This window comes from Mus caroli, unplaced genomic scaffold (genome assembly GCF_978045245.1).
Source record: "Mus caroli unplaced genomic scaffold, Mus_caroli_1 scaffold_16, whole genome shotgun sequence".
NCBI classification, from domain to species: Eukaryota; Metazoa; Chordata; class Mammalia; order Rodentia; family Muridae; genus Mus; species Mus caroli.
The window spans coordinates 91,716,141-91,734,796 of NW_028227271.1; the positions used below are offsets into that span (position 1 = coordinate 91,716,141).

Here is an 18,656-nt window from a genome sequence, read left to right on the forward strand (position 1 = left end):
AGCGGTAGCAAGAACAGGGAGCTGTGGCTACCCTGGGTCAGAATAAGCATGAGGAAGGCATGTCTACAGAGACAGGGTCTGTGAGTAGTCAGGTGGGCCTGCTAACGCAAGCCTGTAATCCTCACACTGCAGAAATGGACAAGGAAGAGGAGGAAGAGGATGCGGAGGAAGAGGATGCCGAGGAGGAGGATCACACTGCAGAAATGGACGAGGAAGAGGATGCAGAGGAGGATGCAGAGGAGGATGAGGAGGAGGAAGAGGATGCTGAGGAGGAGGAGGAGGAGGAAAATTTTGGATCTAGCCTAAGCTACATAGCCAGACCCTGCCTCAAAATACAAAATAAAAGCAACAAGACAGGGTGCGTGAAAACAGCAGGTTAGAAAGGGTCCTTGTAGGGTAACTATGACCTTAGGGAGAAAAGCAGAGACACTATTGACCCACAACCAAGAGGAGGGGAGGGCATGTCAGATATCTTCTCCTTGCTCTCCTGCCTCCAGTCATTGGCCAGTGGTATGCACTGCTCAAACCCAGATAGGAAGTGAAGTCAAAAGGGTAGGACATGAATCACACTGTACCTCCCTCTGGGGACCCGAAGCTGGGGAGAGAATGGTATTAGTCAATGGAGGCAAACAGGGATAGCCCATCCTAGGAACCACCCACTAGCATGACTTTAGGCTTCTAGGGATTGACATAATGGCGTTTTAAAAGAGCTCACCTTATGAAGAACTAAGGATGCTTGCTGCAGACTGCCAAGCAGAAAAAAAAAAAAAATCAACACAACCATCCATGCCACGGATGGGAAGAGCAAAATGCTGTTGAGATGCCTTTGCCCCCACACATCAAGGAGCCTAGAAGCAATTCAAAGAAAGAGCACAATAATTATTTTTAAATGGTATCTAACTTTTACAGGTACCAGGCAATTAACTAAATGGTGTGTGTGTTTTTCCTCCTGTTATCCCCACCACAGCTCTATGGGATTACTGCTAATCACCAATTTCTTCAACAAATATTTTCTAAGTAGCTACCATGTGCCAGGTCCTGAAAGTTACTTCTCTAAACCACATAGATAAAACATTTCCTATCAGGTTAAAGCTTGCTCTTAAACCTGAAAAAAATAAAAACAAATATTAAATGGATAATTTAACTAAGAAATAAGAACTGTTCAGATAAGAGTATTACTATAAAAGCACTGTCATAGAATAGAGCATCTAGCCTAACCTGGGAAAAATAGAAGTATCCCTGGAGGGAATGAGGGTTGATCAAGTCCTGGGAAACAAGAAGAAACTAGGGAAGGGGAAAAAAGTTCCTTCATGGGGAAGGAAACAAAATTCCCCAAGTTCTGTGGCATCAACCAGCATCCTCATACATTGGAAGGACAGAAAGACAAAGAACGCTTTTGATACTGGGAAATTAGGGCTGCCATGTGTGGATGTGGTGGTTTGTATGAGAATGGACCCCAGTGGCTCATATTTTTAACTATTTAGTTTCCACTTGGTGAACAGGTCTAGAAGGATAAGGAGGTGTGTCACTCGGGGTTTTGAGGTTTCAAAAGACTCATGCCATTTCCAGCGTGTTCTGTTTGTAGTTCGAGCTGTGAGCTCTCAGGTGTTCCTGCCATCATGAACAGTCCATGAGCATGGACTCTGACCCTCTGGAACCATAAACCCAGTTAAACACTTTCTTTTCTAAATTGCCTTGGTCGTGGTATCTTATCACAGCAATAGGTAAACTGCTAAGATATAATGAGACTGAGAGTGGGCCAAAAAGGTTGGGCTAGGGATATATGCTTCCCATTTTCAAGGGTTCTAACACAGCCATGAGGCTTTTGAAAAAGATGATCATCTGTGCTGTCCAGGTTGTGTCTGGGAAGCTGGATGTAGGACTCGTGGAGGAGATTCCTGCTGTAGAACAGATCTAGAGCTGAATGGATACAACTTTCTTGTCAAAGGCCAGAAAACAAATACTTTCAGCTTTATGGCTCTGCCATTCCATGTCAAATGGCCATGTTCAATTGTTCCCTGTAGTGCAAGCAGCTACAGCTGTCATCTAGTATATTTTATTTACCAACCTCTGTTTAGAAAACTGAGTGGTCAAGATGCTAAGTACTTGAGAAATAACTAAGACATAGTTCTGAGATTTGAGAAGCAAGGGACTCGGAGAGTTTGGGTTTAGATAGCTGGGAATACATGTGTTCTGTTCCCTGGAGGGTGGTCAACCATAGAGAAGTTTTCAGGGGATAGCTCATCAATTCAGTTTGTAGTTAAGGAGCTTGAAGAACCCAGGTCTGATCCAGAGATGTCCTATCAGCCTGGAGAATTAATAAGGAAGGTTCTTTTTGGATACGACAAAGAAGTCAGAAATTTGACCAATAGTGGATTGGGCAGACCATGGAAATACATATTGGACATTGTTACAAGTCAGGTAAGATGGGAAAATGAAAACCCTCCATCTACCGAGATTTCTATATTCTTCCCTTGAGCATTTCAGTAGACAGTATAATCCCAGGGCAGAGCAGCCTTCCTGCTGGATTGGAGTCTTCCCTGAGTTGCCACCCAGGCACAAGAGTGTTTAGATAAGCAAGTGTTAGAGCGATGGGACATGGAGTTCTTCACACTCTTCCTGACAGTGAGCTATGAGCTTACATGTGTTGTGACCAAATAAACAGACTCCACTAGAGACAGCTGCTGGGGAGGCTGGATCTTCGGTGGAAGTCTGGAGAGGAAAGGAATGTTAAGAAGAGCAGCTGAGGACACGGGGACACTGGATGGCTGTGGGGGTGCTAGTTGCCATAGTGGTTTGGGGACATAGAAGAGGGAAACACATCAGGGTCTAGACAGGGCGTTACAGTGACATGTCCGTGATAAGTGGGGACAACCAAAGGCTGACAGGGGGCATAGACCCATAGAAAATTGGACATGTGTGCACTTAGGTTTCCCATGCAGACTTTGAGGGCTCAAGCAGCAGAATTCAGTTGATGTGCAAAAAAAAAAAAAATAGAAAACATGGATCCAATGGTGCCAGAGCAGCCTCTGGTGACCGTCATCTGCCAAGTGTTGACAGTTGTGCTTTCAGAGCATGTGTGTGGTCATTCAGCAAGGAATGCAGGCGGGTGTGGGCAAGGCAGAGAGCTGAAGTGTTGCACCGTGGGGTTGCATCTGGACCCAGCTTTCCCAAGGTCACCTCCACAGTCATTAACAGATCATAAACTTGTCTCTAATCTGGGACACTAGTCACAGCCATGGTGCTTCTGGCCAGGTGGTGTCCAAGCTTTTCAGCCTTCTGTATTCAGAATCAAACCTAGGGTACCAGGGAACCAGAGTCAAAACTAGGGTAAAGATAGAGCAGAAAGAGAGGGAATGGCTAACCAAGGCCTGGTCCAGCTTGAGATCCATGCCATGAGAAGGAGCCCACCCTGACACTGCTGATGGTTCTCTGCTATACTTGTAGACAAGCTCCTAGTGTAATTGCCACCAGAGAGCCTTTACCCAGCACCCTGGAAACTGATGGAGAGACCCACAGCCAAAGATTAAGTGGAGCTTGGGGAATTCTGCAGATGAGGAGCCAGAGGGGTCAAGGAAACCCACAGAATCAACCAACCTGGGCTCATAGGGGCTCACAGAGACTGAACAGCCAACCAGGGAGTCTGCGTGGGACTGACCTAGGCCCTCTGCACATAGGTTACAGTTGTGTAGCTTGGTCTCCATGGGAACCTCCTAACAGTGAGAGCAGGGCCTGTCTCTGACTCTGCTGCTCACTTGGTGATCCTTTGCACATGCTGCGTTGCCTTAACAGGAGAGGAGGTGCCTAGTCTTATAGCAACTTGATATGCTGCTTGATATTGATGGGAGGCTGCCCTTTTCTGAAGAGAAATAGAGGAACAGTGTATTGGGGTGGGGGGATGAAGTGAGGGACTGGGCAGAGAGGAAGGAGGGGAAACTATGTCTGGGATGTAAAATAAATAAATAAAGGTTTAAAACTAGGGTTAAGAAAAAGATGTCTGGAACACTCTTAGCATCCCATCTCTGCAGGGCCAGCTCGCATCCAGAGATCAATGGCTCTAGTAACCTTCTGCCCCTCCTAGTCCCCAGCAAGTTAGAGCATGTATGCCATCTTTGGGACCATTTGCTTCAAATCTGAATAAAGATCTGCCAATTAAAAATTTCATGAAAAATCAGATTTGTTTTTGGAAGAGATTGTTAGCCTTTGTTTTATATATATATATATATATATATATATATATATATATATATATATATTACATATCTACAGTAAGGCAAGTTTGGGAGACTTCACTCTGTGACCCAAGCAGAATTACATCTGTTAAACCATTTGATCTCTAAAATCATTTTTTCTCTCAGTTTCATGCTGGAGATACAATATTGATAAGCTGCATGACATTCTGACTGATAGCAGACATTTCAAAAAGACTGTAATAAGAAAAATAATATCCTCTGAGGAGCATTTGCGATTTATCAGAAGGAATTAATTTATAAGTGCGCTGCCCTCATTGGAGATGATTTTGTCCTTTGGGCCATGGAACAGAGGTATGTAACTACCCATCTGTAGTGGGACATGAGTGACCTTAGTTTTTGAAGCTGGCCCACGGGGCTGGAGAGGTGGATCAGTGGTTAAGAGCACTGACCACTCTTCCAGAGGTCCTGAGTTCATTCCCAGCAACCACATGTTGACTCACAACCATCTGTAATGGGATCTGATGCTGGCCCACAGTGTGGAGAATGTATGAAGTCCTGAGTGAGTGTGTGTTGTTGACATGAGCATAACTATGCCAAGGAGCTCAGCGCCTCAGACCAATGGGAACGGCAAGGCCTTCCTTTGGGCTGTGTATGAATCTTGACAAGGTATTCAGAAAATTTGGACTGCAGCTTCCTCCTCCAGGATATTTACAGCCTGAGACTGATCCCCTGTAGAAACCTCCTCCTGAGATTAGCTAAACCAGACTCCTCATATACAACAAACCTCCTCAGGCAGCTAGAAGAAATCCCTCTTCTGCAAGGGGTATAGCCTGAGCATAGGAGGAGACCTCCTGTGATGGTTTGTATATACTTGGCCCAGGGAGTGGCACTGTTGGGAAGTGTGGCCTTGTTGGGGTAGGTGTGGGCTTTAATACCCTTGTCCTAGCTGCCTGGAAGTCAGAATTCTGCTAGCAGCCTTCAGATGAAGAGGTAAACTCTCAGCTCTTCCTGCACCATGCCTGCCTGGATGTTGCCATGTTCTTGCCTTGAGGATAATGGACTGAATCTCTGAACCTGTAATTGAGTCCCAATTAAATGTTGTTCTTATAAGACTTGCCATGGTCATGGCATCTGTTCACAGCAGTAAAACCCTACGACACTCCAAAGCCTATCCCCCAGAGTGACATACTTCTTCCAATAAGACCACACCTCCTAACAGTACCACTTCTGATGGGCCAAGTATATTCCAACCACCACAGTAAGTATGCGGGCTCATAAACCTCTTCCCACTCTGTCCTAGAATGTTAATTGACCTGATCTTGTGTGCTGCAAGTTCATATGTGCAGAAGTTCCACTAAGTCCAGATGACACATTCTGCTTTAGTCCTCCCCAATCCCTGACTCTTACAATCTTTCCATTCCTTCTTTTGAAACGGTCCTCAAGTCTCAGATATGTGTATGATATAGCTGTCTTAAATCTATATAGTTGAGTATGGCAATGACACTTATTCTCTGTACCTGCACCGACTGTGAGTTTCTGCATTCACCATCCACCGTGAAAAGAAACGCACTTTTCTCGTACATGGAAAGAGAGATAAGGATTATGCTGGATCCATTTAGCAGAATGATAGTACTAGGGTCACCCCTGGAGCTTGTGAGCTCTCCCCAACGGTCAGTTCCCAACCAGATTTTCAGTACCAAGCATTAGCTTCCTCCTCTGGGGTGGACTTTAAATCCAATCAGATAGTGGTTGGTTACTTCCACAACGTGTGTGCCACTGTAGCACCTATAAGCACATCTTACCGTGCCTTTCATTATTGCATTCCACACGGTTCACATCTGAGTAAGATGTTGTTGGTATGCCCCCCTCCCCATATAGTCTGAATAGCAGCTTTCAGTCCTATGAAAGCCATTAGCTTTTCATCCTTGGCTTCTTCTTACTTTATTTCTGTGTGACCTGATCATTCAAACCACAATAGCAAACTATTCATTTAAAGGTAGCCAAAACCATGTGTAGGGACACACACTTGCAATCTCACCACTAGGGAGACAGAGATGGTCAGATCATCACCACAAATTTGAGGTCTGCGGTGATTAAACTTCGCAATCCATTTGATAGGATTTGGAATCACCATGGAAACACACACTCCTGGGTCTGTCTAGGAAGGTGTTTCTAAAGAGTTTAGGAGGCAAGCCCCATCTTTTTTTTTTTTTTTTCCTAAAGATTCATTTATTTATTATATGTAAGTACACTGTAGCTGTTTTCAGACACTCCAGAAGAGGGCATCAGATTTCGTTACGGATGGTTGTGAGCCACCATGTGGTTGCTGGGATTTGAACTCGGGACCTTTGGAAGAGCAGTCGGCGCTCTTAACCACTGAGCCATCTTACCAGCCCGGCAAGCCCCATCTTGAATGTAGGTGATACCGATCCTTAGGCTGGGGTTCCAAGCTGAATAGGAGGAAGAAGGTGAGCTGGGCACCCACTTTCATCGCTACCTGCTTGCAGATGCCATGGGGCCACCTGTCCCATGCTTGTGCTGCCACACACTCTGTCATTGTGAACTGTAACCTTCACCTATGAGTCAGAATCAACACTCCCTTATGTTTCTTTCATCAGCTACCTCTTTTGTCACAGCAACAGAAGAGTAACTACTCCAAGGTCAATCCAGTTTACACAGGGAGTCTCAGGAAAACAAACAAGCAAACAAATAAACGCAGTTTAAGTTATTTGCCTTATGGATAAGAACATAATAAGGAGAAGGAAAAGATGGTTCGTTTTTCCTCGAGTCATAAGATGTTTTAACTGTCAGGAATTTGTATGTTCTCTTATTATGCAGAGTAAGACAAACCCCTTGAGGTAAATGATAGGCTATCCCCCCCCCCGCTGTTGAAATGAGTGGAGTCGAGCCAGATTAGATTATATTAAAGGCAGGTTTATTGGGGTGAGTTCTCTGGCCCCAAGGATTGAAGGTAGAGGAATTGCCATGGGGCAAGGGTGGGAGGAGGAGAAAGAGAAAAAATGTGCACACACACTCAGAGAAAGAAGAGAAGGAGGAGAAGGAGAAGAAAGAAGGACAAGAAGGAGAAGAAGGGAGACCAAAATGGTCTGGATTATACAGGGAAGAGTCTGTGGGAGAAGGGCAGCCCAGATCCTGGGCTGGAAAGCTCATGGTTAGGGGCAGCGATGCCAGGTAGGGACTGAGGAATGCTGGGAGAACCTGGAGGTCAGGTCTGCTTTGATATGTACAGTATGTAACTCAGTCCCTTGTCTGGGGCCTGAAACCAAACAGTAAGTAAAATTCTGCCAAGGCCATGGTCATCTGGGCTCCTTCATAAAGCATCTGGTCAGAAGTCTACTCCGGATGGACGACTAGTCTTTGCCTTTCAAGTTCATCTTAGCATTTCATCCAGGGTTCTGATTTCTGTGGGTTTCGTTGACTGGCACTCTTGTAGACAGCAAAGATGCAAACTGCAATTTTAATGTCTCACTAATGGATGCATGATGTGGAGAGGCTGCAGATGATGACTTATCATGTGTGATGTGCACTGTTGAGGAGAAATATAACACACCTTGCCTGTTTATGCTTTATTTATTTATTTATTTATTTATTTATTATTTTGGTTTTTTAAGTCAAGGTTTCTCTGTATAGCCCTGGCTGTCCTGAAACTCACTCTATAGACCAGGCTGGCTCGAACTCAGAAATCTGCCTGCCTCTGCCTCCCAAGTGCTGGCATTAAAGGCATGCGCCACCACTGCCCAGCCTGTTCATGCTTTATGACAAGCTGAAACTGGCACTCAAGTGGCTTCACACATACTTCTCATTTGAACAGAACTTTAATTTCTTTCCAAGTACTCCCACATCTATGTTTTCTTTAGGGACCTAAGATTCTAATGAGACCTATCGTGGTCAGTAGCATTACCACCATTTTAGAGAAACTCACCCCAGTTTGCCCACTCTCCTTTGCACGGTTGCGATTGGTCTCAGAACATGACGATTGCTCTCTGTTGTTTTCCCAGATGAACTGTCATTTCTGCCTTCATGTTTGGAGCATCAGTAAAGACAGATGCTAAGATTGGCAAAAGAGATGCGGAGTGAGGGAATATAGTTAAAAGAAAGGAAACAGCGCGCATGAGCGATACATCTCTCTGTAATTACCTTTTTTTTAGATGATTCAGCGAAGCTACTTAGAAGTAAAAATAGTGAGTAAGTGACTTAAAGTGATGCCTTTTCCCTAAGCTGTGCAGAACAGAATGAAGACAATCAGCAGGGGAGTGGGGACAAGGCTGAGGATGTGCTGTGCACAGAATCCAAGGCACAGCGAGCAGCTTACCTAAGGACACACACATTTGGATACACAGTGATTTGACTGAATTGTCCCAAGTTTGGAGAGCACAACTGTCCTCACGCAGCAGAAGCCACATTCCCAGAGAAGGCTCACTGCCAAGTCCCACAAGTGATAAGAAAACAAAACAAAACATCAAACAAAGAAAAAAAAATGCCACGATGCCCATCTAAAGGCAGCTTCTTTTAGATAGACCAATTGCTAAGGACAGGGTATGCTAGTCAAAACCCCTTTCTCTTTTCTTCTAATTTTTAGTAGATCCATTTGGCTGGTACCCTAATCTTGAGGATCAAGTAAGCTCAGAAGCAAACCAAACGTGGTCACCACCCATAGGAACCTATTTATTTGGCTGGGGGGAGTTGCTCAAATAGCAAAGTGCTTTTATAGCATGAACGAGGGGCTGGATTTGCCTCTAGAACTCCCTGGAACTGGATGTGTAGTGCACACCTGTGATCAGGAGCAGGAGGATGAGGGGTTCAAGGTCAGCCCCTGCTACATGATATCTTGTTTTGAAAAACAAAACAGAATCTATTGGATTTACACTGTGTTCTGGGACCCTTTTAGGAAAAGATGGCGTCATCGACATATAGTGCGAGCATAGTGAATAATTTGTGAGCTGCGCTTGCTGTTGTAGAATTGATTTTTTTTTCCTGCCAAAATGCATGAAAAAAGAATTAGCGCAGCAATCAATGTTTCCATAGTATAAGAGAATCAAAGTAATGAGGAATAGTATGGCTTGGCTGTCTTAATAAACCAGCATGCACTTCGTTACTGTGAGCCCAAGTCAGAGCATGTGCACACGTGGAAATACTAGACAACGCTGAAAAGACAAAGCACATTGGTCCAGGTTCCGACCTCTCATGAAACACCATTCTTAATATGTGTAAGAAGGGAAGTCCTTACATCTTTCCCTGGACACATCTTTTAGAGAGCAACTGTAGGTCTGGCTAATAAACTGTGTACTGGCCAATAAAAGATTTGGTCTGAGACCAATAAATGCTACAAAATTTTCATCAAGATTTAAAATGAAGTCTATTACTGCCGCCATCATGTATTGGAATGTGTGAGCCTGGGCTGCTTCTTGTCTGGTGGCTACTCAGCTGCAAAGTTTCTTCATCATGGTTTGCCCACATACCAGCCATTGGGCTTTGGGTTAAGAATGAAAGATACAAGATCCCATTCCACTCCTACCTTGGCATGGCCAACTTACTCAAACCCAGAGCATGATGGTCTCGGGGAGGCGGGGGTGAGGAGCTTAAGGACAGAAGTTTCCCATCTCAGAGGAATCCTTAAACATAGTCTGCTTTGGGATCCAGCAGTTACTTTTCTTTTTAAGCCCTTTCTTGGCCCGGGGATGGCACATTGCATTAGCTAAGTAAATAGGAAACTAGATTCTGGTTTGCGGGTAAAATGACTCCATAGAGCCTGAGAGAAGAGAGGGAACCCACAAGCAGTTGATTAAAGCTCCTTTTCCTCCCTGGAAATGAGCTTGGGCGAGCAGAGGAGGAGGAGCAACGGAAAGTATTGAAGCATCCAGTGTCTCTTGTGGAAATAGGTGGAGAAGCAAACTGGCGGGTGGATTCTGCTTCCTATGAAAGCTTGGAGATGGACCAAATGTCAGTGCAGTCTGAGGACTGCTCCTAAAGGACATGCCATTAGCCTGTCACCACTACGTAATGGCTGAGACAATAGATTACTTTCTCTGTTCATCATCTGCTGTCTTAGTTAGAGTCTCGATTGCTGTGACAGAACACCATGACCAAAGCAATCTGGGGAGGACAGGGTTTATTTGGCTTTATCATTGAAGGAAGTCAGGACAGGAATTCAAACAGGGCAGGAACCTGGAGGCAGGAGCTGATGCAGAGGGATGTTGCTTACTGGCTTGCTTCCCTTGGCTTACTCAACCTGCTTTCTTATAGAACTCAGGACCAGGAACTCAGGGATGGCACCACCTAAAGTGGACTAGGCCCTCCCCCATTAATCTGATCTTATGGAGGCATTTTCTCAACTGGAGCTCCCTTCTTTCAGATAACTCTAACTTGTGTCAAGTGACGTAAAACTAGCCAGCACACCAGAGTCTTTAGTTTTTCTGCACCCTGCTTCCTTTTTCACACCGCGCACGTTTTGAACAATAAATTAAAGTGGCAACCTAGATAGACATACTAATCTGTGACTCAATATTTGACAAGAGGGCAGAGAGGATTTACATTTTGATCTTCAAACACCGGCACTGAAATGACTTCACTTGCCAGTTTTCAAATCGACAAGACTGCAAGGGCAAACCAAAATCTCCACGCATTTGATTGGACCTCGTGTGAGTTGAACTACTGTTGACGGAGGAACAAGAACTCTCGAAAACGTTCCTGAAAGATAGCAGATGAAAACTGATGGGAACCAGAAGCATTTTAATCAGGTCAGCAGGGCAGTGCCTGGATGAGGCAGATAACAAAAGCACCCAACTGTATATATTATGTATAGCATGACTCACACATATATTTAATAATAACTCACCCACTGTGTTAGTCAGGGTTTCTATTCCTGCACAAACATCATGACCAAGAAGCAAGTTGGGGAGGAAAGGGTTTATTTGGCTTACACTTCCATACTGCTGTTCATCACCAAAGAAGTCAGGACTGGAACTCAAGCAGGTCAGGAAGCAGGAGCTGATGCAGAGGCCATGGAGGGATGTTCTTTATTGGCTTGCCTCCCCTGGCTTGCTCAGCCTGCTCTCTTATAGAACCCAAGACTGCCAGTCCAGAGATGGTCCCACCCACAAGGGGCCTTCCCCCTTGATCACTAATTGAGAAAATGCCTTACAGCTGGATCTCATGGAGGCATTTCCTCAACTGAAGCTCCTTTCTTTCTCTGTAGTAACTCCAGCTGTGTCAAGTTGACACAAAACTAGCCAGTACACCCACCTTTATGCATGTGCCTCTGTGTGTGTGTGTGTGTGTGTGTGTGTGTGTGTGTGTGACACTGCACACCTGTGGAGGCCAGTAGACAACCTGAGGTGTTAGTTTCCACCTTCCACCTTGTCTACAAGCTCTCTTTGTTGTTACTGTTTACTGTTCCTACACCAGGAGGGGGCTCCAAGCTTCTTAGGATTCCCCTAGACTTGCTTCTAATCTCACTGAAGGCACACTTGGATTAATAATGCACTAGCATGCCTGGCTTTAGTTGGGGTCCGGAGATTCAGACCCAGATCCTTACGATTGCATGGCAAGGGAGTCGTCTCCCCAACACACTAGTAGCTCGCTTTGCTTTTGTTCGTGTTTTTGAGAGGCTGGCTATTTGACTGGACACCATGATGCACCGAACTTTAGAAACACCCTAAGATCTTTTGTTTGTTTGTTTGTTTTGTTTTTTTTTTTTTTTTTTTTTTTTTGCTTCCTCGTACTCCCAGCTCCTCAATTTAGCACACCTGGGAAGGGCTCTGTATAGACATTGATCTCTGTGGATTGGGAATTATAAAAGCCGAGGAAAAGCTGAATCCAAGAACCCCAACACCTGCTGAAAATACTATCTAGAAACGCCTTGGGTCTACTCTGGTCTCTGGTGCTGAGGGACACTCCATGAGGGCTGCAAGTAACGTAGATGCTCTTCCAAGAGAGCAGATCTTAATGCTTTGCTGGGCAAATCTAGAGCCTAGCCATGCTCCAACGTATCCTCACCTCCCTCAAAGCAAAAGATTTCCAATTACTGTTCTGCAGAAAATGTCAAAAGCATTATTCACCAACTCATGATCCCGAGGTTTGTAATTTTTCGTATGTTTTTACCCTTATCTGCCAGCACTTGAAAAAGACCAGCTTTTTCCTCTCAAGAGAGCTTAATTTGCAGAGCCGTGCAGTCTCCCTATTATGTTCTTATCGTCCTCTCCCTGTGGTAGGCAGAATGACATGGATGAAAAAAAAAAAAAAAAAAAAAAAAAGGAACCAAAAATATTTGAAGACTTCCTGAAAATCTGTGGGATGAAGCATCCAAAAAGCTAGAGGCTCCCGTTTTCCCAATGACCTGGAATAAAACGAAGGGCAGTTGGCCTTAGCTCTTGAGGTTCACTCAGCAGGAGGTTCACAAGGTCCAAATCCTCCATCCTGGGGCCCATGGAATTTCCTCTAGCGGCTTAATTGAAGGATTAACAGCTCTGAGGTTCTTAAGACGCAAAGAGGTTCTCTCTCCCGAGGAATGCTATACCAAGACTATATTAAGTATCCTAAGGACCAGAGGCCAGTGGATGGATGATTGGCTCTTCTCCGGTCTCCCTGACCCCCCCCCCCCCATCTCTGATAAGGCAATTGACATTTTTCTCCGCTACGTGCTATGTTAAGTGCTATGCAAAAGGAAATTAAACCTCCTAGCTCTAGTTCTTCCACCTAGATGGCGCCCCAAGCCCTGCCTACATGGCGTTTCTGAGCCGCAGTCTCCCTGGATCGGTTCCTCCCAGGATCCCCAGGAAGCCGGCGCACTAGGACTGCTGTTTCCCTGGGAGAGCGGTCCTCCCCGCTCAGGGGCTTGCTCGGGGGAATCCCCGCCCACCTTGTCATTCCTGCAGGGGAATCCCCGCCCCCTGGGCCTGTCACTCCGGGAAGGTAGTTCCCGCCCCTCGAATCCAGCAGAGGGAAGGAATCCCCGCCCATTCTGGAGGCTCGGAGCATCCCTGCGCTGCGCAGCCAGAAGCTCACTCCCAGCGCCTGTGCGTGCTAGCGGCGGGCAGTGGTACGCGGCGGGGCGGCTGCGGCGGGCGCCCTCCAAGCGCCCCACCGATCGCAAGACGCTTGGGATCGCGCCTCCGGCGGCAACCGGCGAACCCCTGCGGCACGGCTTCTCCCGGCAGGCGCGGCAGCGGCACCGGTGGTGGTGGTGACAGGGGCGGCGGTAGCTGCGCCGGCACCGCCGGGCGGCGCCTGAGTCTGGACGCTCCAGGAGCGGCTCGAGCCTCCGCCGATCCGCGAACAGGTGAAGAGACCTGGCGCCGCGGCCGCGACGGGGGTGGGGCTTCGGGTGGGCTAGCGGGGTAGCGGAGCTCGATAATCCCAAGACGATGTGCGCTGGAGAAAGTTCAGTGACAATCGGGTGTGGGAATCCCAGTTCAAGCAAAGCGGCGAGTGAGGGAACCCAAGTGGGTCCCCGCGTTAGGTGGCGCAAACTCCTCTTCCTTCTGGTGGGAGGTAAGAGGGGCACAGTGGAGGAGAGAGGTTGGGCGGAGCGAGATGGAGACAGCGGGATAACCGGAGGCGCCTTGCCTGGGACGCCTAAATCGGGCCAAGAATCCTTATCCCAGTGTGTTGGTTTGTCTCCCTACCTTAGCCAGTTAGTGTTTTAAGGACCATCCTCCCGCGCTTCATCTCTCGCTAACCCCCTGCCCACTAAGTGGCGTGAGAAAGAGTCCGCATGAAGAGCAAGGGCATCTTTGGGGGTTTAATATCATCTGCCAGGAAGATAAGGGATGTTCCAGTAGGAAAGTATTTCTTCCTGAAGCCCCCCCCCCAAACCTCCTGCCCGCCTTTCCCAATGAAGCACAAGACTGAATTGTTGTGGTGGTGGGGGGGGAGGATCTAGGACCCCCTGGACAGAAGTTTACCAGCGGCCCTTCAGCAGCCCTGCTCTCTGCATAGCTCTTGATAAGGGACCCTGGAGTCACACCAGGTCTGGCATGTGCTGGTGGCAGACACTGGAAAGACGGACACTGGGGCATTCCAGAGTCCAGGCATATACTGGAGATTTGGGCATTGTGGAGGCCTGAGCTGGGTCTTGCCTCTTCCGTGGGTTTTGCTTGACAAGTCACGATGAAACTCCTGAAGGTTAAGTGGTTGCGGAGTGACCAGAGAAAGTGAGTTTCTCTTGCAGACACACCCCTGACTCTTCACGGCACTTGGGGGGGGGGGGGGGGGAGGAACCTCCCACATTCATCTCTGCTCCAGGCTTGGGCGATAGGGTCTCCACTGTTTCTACTGGGTCAGCTTTTTCTGGCCCGTGCCTTCTGGGTGGGAGCCAGGTAGGTACACGCTGGCAGGTGTGGTGTGGGAGGACTGCTTGTGAGGGCGGAATAAAATCTCTCAGAGCACACCGCTGGCTGTGGGTGGTTGTTCTAGCTCCATGAATTTCTTCTTCTATTCGGATGAGCCAGGAACTGCTGCTACTATAAAAGCTACACCGTGGTGTGAGCTTGTGTGGTGTGTTACGGGGTAGGAGTAGCGGGGCTGGTAGGTGTTGGGAAAAATCAGAACCATGTGAGGTATATAAATGCATCCCCTTGGCATAGTTAATAAGTGCCTGGAAAAAAAAAAGAATATTGAATGGCGCTTTACATCTATCATTGAAATTGATTTTGGATGCACTTACGGCAGTTTACTATTTAAGGAAACGTATGATAATTCCTCTATTCATTTCAATCATTTGGAGCACCTGTGGTTTGCTGGGTCTAGGGCTTCCAAGGGAAGTGCACAGAGTAAAGAGACCCTGTCCCTGCTGGCGGCAAGCATTTCAGTGTAGCAGGAGAGATGTCTCTTTATAGCGATGATACAAGCTAGAGCCCTCTGGCTTTAGAGTAAATTCTCTATGTTTAGTGGGAGAAGGAATGAAGGTATGATTAAATTGCTAAATTTAAGTATGTTCCAAATAAAACATCTTAGGGGTATGGAGGAGAACAAAGCCCCCTTTTCACTGTGGGGATTGTGGAGCTTTGTGGAGGTCCACCTAGAAGAGGAAGTGTATGCAGAAAGGTTGATCCTGTCTTTGGATTCTTCCATGGCACCAGAGACTGAGCTTTGACCCACATGAATCCAGTTTTCCAGACAGTTGGGAAATAGTTGGGATTTTTGAACAAGGGTCTATCACGATCAGGTATGTGCTTCTGGGAAATTCTTGTGGAAAGAACTGAGACAGGGAGAGGAGAGACATCGAGTCTAATGAGGAGATTCTTGCAGCGCGATGGTCGGGGAGGCAGTGAAGGTCTAAGCTAGTGGATGGTAGCTTGTGAGGAAGACAGGAAAGAGTCATCAACTGTGGGGCAGGGGTGGGATTCAGAGAGCAGAGACAAAGCCTACCTGCAGGCTCTGAGCACAAGTAGTTGGGGTTTTAACATTTGACAAAGCAGCAATCTGGAGAAGTCCTTTCAGACTCTCTCTGTGTGTGTGTGTGTGTGTACATGTTGGTGAGTGTGAGTGAGTATGTGACATGCCTCAGGTGTAGCAGTGAGAGGAGCATTCTGTGGAGTCAGTTCTCTCCTTTCATCACAGGTTCCAGGGGCTAAACTCAGGTGGACGGGCTTGCATAGCAAGAACCCTTACCAACTGAGCCACTTAGTGAGCCCCCAGCCTTCCTTTTCTCACTACTACTTGTAAAACTTGTCAAGGCTCTGGGGATGTATGGGGTAAGCTTCAAACTGCTGAGATTTCTCTCTTGCCACATTATCCAGCACACATAAGAGAGAGAGAGAGAGATACACAGACACACATAGAGAGATACACATAGATACACAAAGAACATACACACACAAATGACAGACATAGACAGAGATAGAGATAAAGAGAAACACACACATAGACACACAAAGAACATACGCACAGAGAGACACAAAAAGACACACACAAAGACATGCATACACACAAAGACACACACACAATGACACACACACACACACGCACACACACACACATAAGTCAAGGAACAGTCTTTCCTTAGCTGCTTTGGTGTCTGCCTTTCAAAGCTGTTTTCCCTGAGTCCTGAAATATCCTTTCTTCTTTGATGATCCTGACAAACCTCTTCTTCATCAAGATCCATCTAGAGGGCGGCCTCCTTTGTGACTCTGCCACCATCCCCTGGGAGACCCTCATAGTGTCATGATGCTTCCTTCTCTGACTGCTCTCTGCAGAGTCTGCTCTTCAGGCTGCCCTGGATGAACCTCTAGGACCTCCCACAATAGACCTGGAACAGTAGCCTCAGGCTAGACAATAAAAGAATCCAGAGGAACTGCCCCAGGCTGAATGCACTCTGGGGTCTCTAACCCTGAGTAGGAGCTCCAAGTGGGCCAGCAAAGGAATAACATAGATGCTCCTTTGACCTAGAGATCACATGAGCCTGGGTGAGTCATACCTTGGTGGAGGGGGCATCCCCATCTAAAGGTGGCCCAGGTCTGGGTACACCAATCATAAGGGAAAAATTTATCTCAAAGAAGAGGAGTCCATGAAAGATCACAGCCAAACCCAAGAGGAGGCTGAGTCTCTTGGAGCCTTTTTTTTTTTCTGGCGTTAGCAATGTCCCCAGAGTGCCCAGTAGGACGCTGAGCACAGCTTGTTCCTGATGTAGGAAAAGCCTATGTCTGGGAAGCTGGAGCCCAAAGAAATGAAAAGGAAAGGCCACCAACAGAGACCAAGATAGCAGTCTAAAGCAGCAGTCCTCAACCCGTGAGATGCAAACCCTGTGGGGGCTAAACAACCTTTCTACAAGGGTTGCCTAGGACCATCAGAAAACACAGACATCTACAGTAAGTTCATTAACGGTAGCAAGATTACAGTTCTGAAGTAACAACAAAAATAATTTTATAGTTGGGGGGGGGGTCACCAGAACATGAGAAACTGTATTAAAGACTTGTAGAGTTAGGAAGATTGAGAGCTACTGGTCTACAGGATGGCCTCTGAGCCAGCTTGCAAAAGAAGAACATGGTTGGAAGATAGTGAAAAAAAACAAAAACAAAAAACAAACAAACAAAAAAAAAAAACGGGCCCAGCAAGTGCCAGTTGCCCTGAGGCATGCTTGGAACAGGAAGTGGTACTCAAGGAAGGTCTATGAAGGAATGGGTCCCTGTTTCCCCTCCCTAGGCATGTTTGGAAAGCAATAGGAAAATGGGAGAGAATGGAAAACCCCAAAGAAGTGGTGTTTGGGAAGGATGAGGCTGGAGACAATCAAGAACAAGGAAAGAAAATGGCTACCATCTACCATCTGCCTTTCCCTGTGAGGCGAGAAGCAGAGGTTGAAAGAGCACTGGAGAAAGAAGGCTACTGTGCCCCAGCCAGGGGACTAGTGGAATCCATTGTCTGTGATGCAAGAGAGGTCTGCTGAGAGCCGCAGTGACACCCGGTTAGGCTTGGAAGGGAGGGACTGTGTGCTACCCCTGCTAGCCCTGGGAGGTGAGCCTGGTTCTCTCTTAGGTAGCTAAGGAGGAGGTTGCCTGAATTGGAGGGGGCTTGCCTGGAATTTCAGCAATGCAGAGACCTCCACGTCATTGGAATTTTGGAGTAGCTCCTTCACAGCTGTTTTTAAGAGGTATACAAAGAGGTACTGTGTCAGAGTCCCCAGATGATGGCCTCTGGTGTGCGCTGGGCTCTTTGGAACAGCTTGGTAAGAAGGGGATAAATCTCTCTCCAAAGTCCTTCCTATTCCCACTGAATGGATTTGGGGGAGCTTTTTGTTTTTTGTTTGTTTGTTTGTTTTGTTTTTGGTGTTAACGATTTATTTATCTTATTTATATGAGTGCACTGTAGCTGTCTTCACACACACACCAGAAAAGGGGGCATCAGATTCTATTACAGATGGTTGTGAGCTCAGAACCTTTAGAGGACCAGTCAGTGCTCTTAACCGCTTAATCTCTCCAGCCTCCTTGGGGGAGCTTTTGAGAAGGCTTGACCAGAAGGCTTTCCTTCATTGCTGGATGAAGAACTTTAGGTTGCTCTGCACTATCTGCCCCCCACTGATGTCCTTATCTTTTTTATTTTATTTTATTTTATTTTTTGGTTTTTCGAGACAGGGTTCCTCTGTATAGCCCTGGCTGTCCTGGAACTCACTTTGTAGACCAGGCTGTCCTTGAACTCAGAAATCCGCCTGCCTCTGGCTCCCAGGTGCTGGGATTAAAGGCGTGTGCCACCACGCCCAGCTTGATGTCCTTACCTTAAGGAGCCCTTTGGGCTGCCTGACTTTTTATCTGTTGCTTTTCAGAAGTGGCTCCACCTTCCTCTGATGTCCCTCTTGAGCAAGGGTCCAGTTGCTGGGCTTAAGCAAGGATGATCTGCCCTGTCCCCTGTGATCTGGAGAGGATGATGCATCTTCACTCCCAGTTCCTGAGGCCCAGGAAGAAAGAGCAGTGCCCCACCCCATCCCCGCTCCCCACCCCACTCCCAGCTGGA

At 46.9% G+C, this 18,656-nt stretch overlaps 1 protein-coding gene across 2 annotated transcripts in view; it reads left to right on the forward strand.

The window, feature by feature from the left end:
• Positions 1-13,212: 13,212 nt before the first annotated feature.
• Positions 13,213-18,656, forward strand: part of Pdzd2 (PDZ domain containing 2) — a 372,386-nt gene continuing 366,942 nt past the window's right edge. For both annotated transcript variants that reach the window (XM_029469405.2, XM_029469409.2), the window contains exon 1: positions 13,213-13,491. The gene's annotated coding sequence lies outside the window, so the exon portion shown is untranslated. The remainder of the gene's footprint in view (positions 13,492-18,656) is intronic.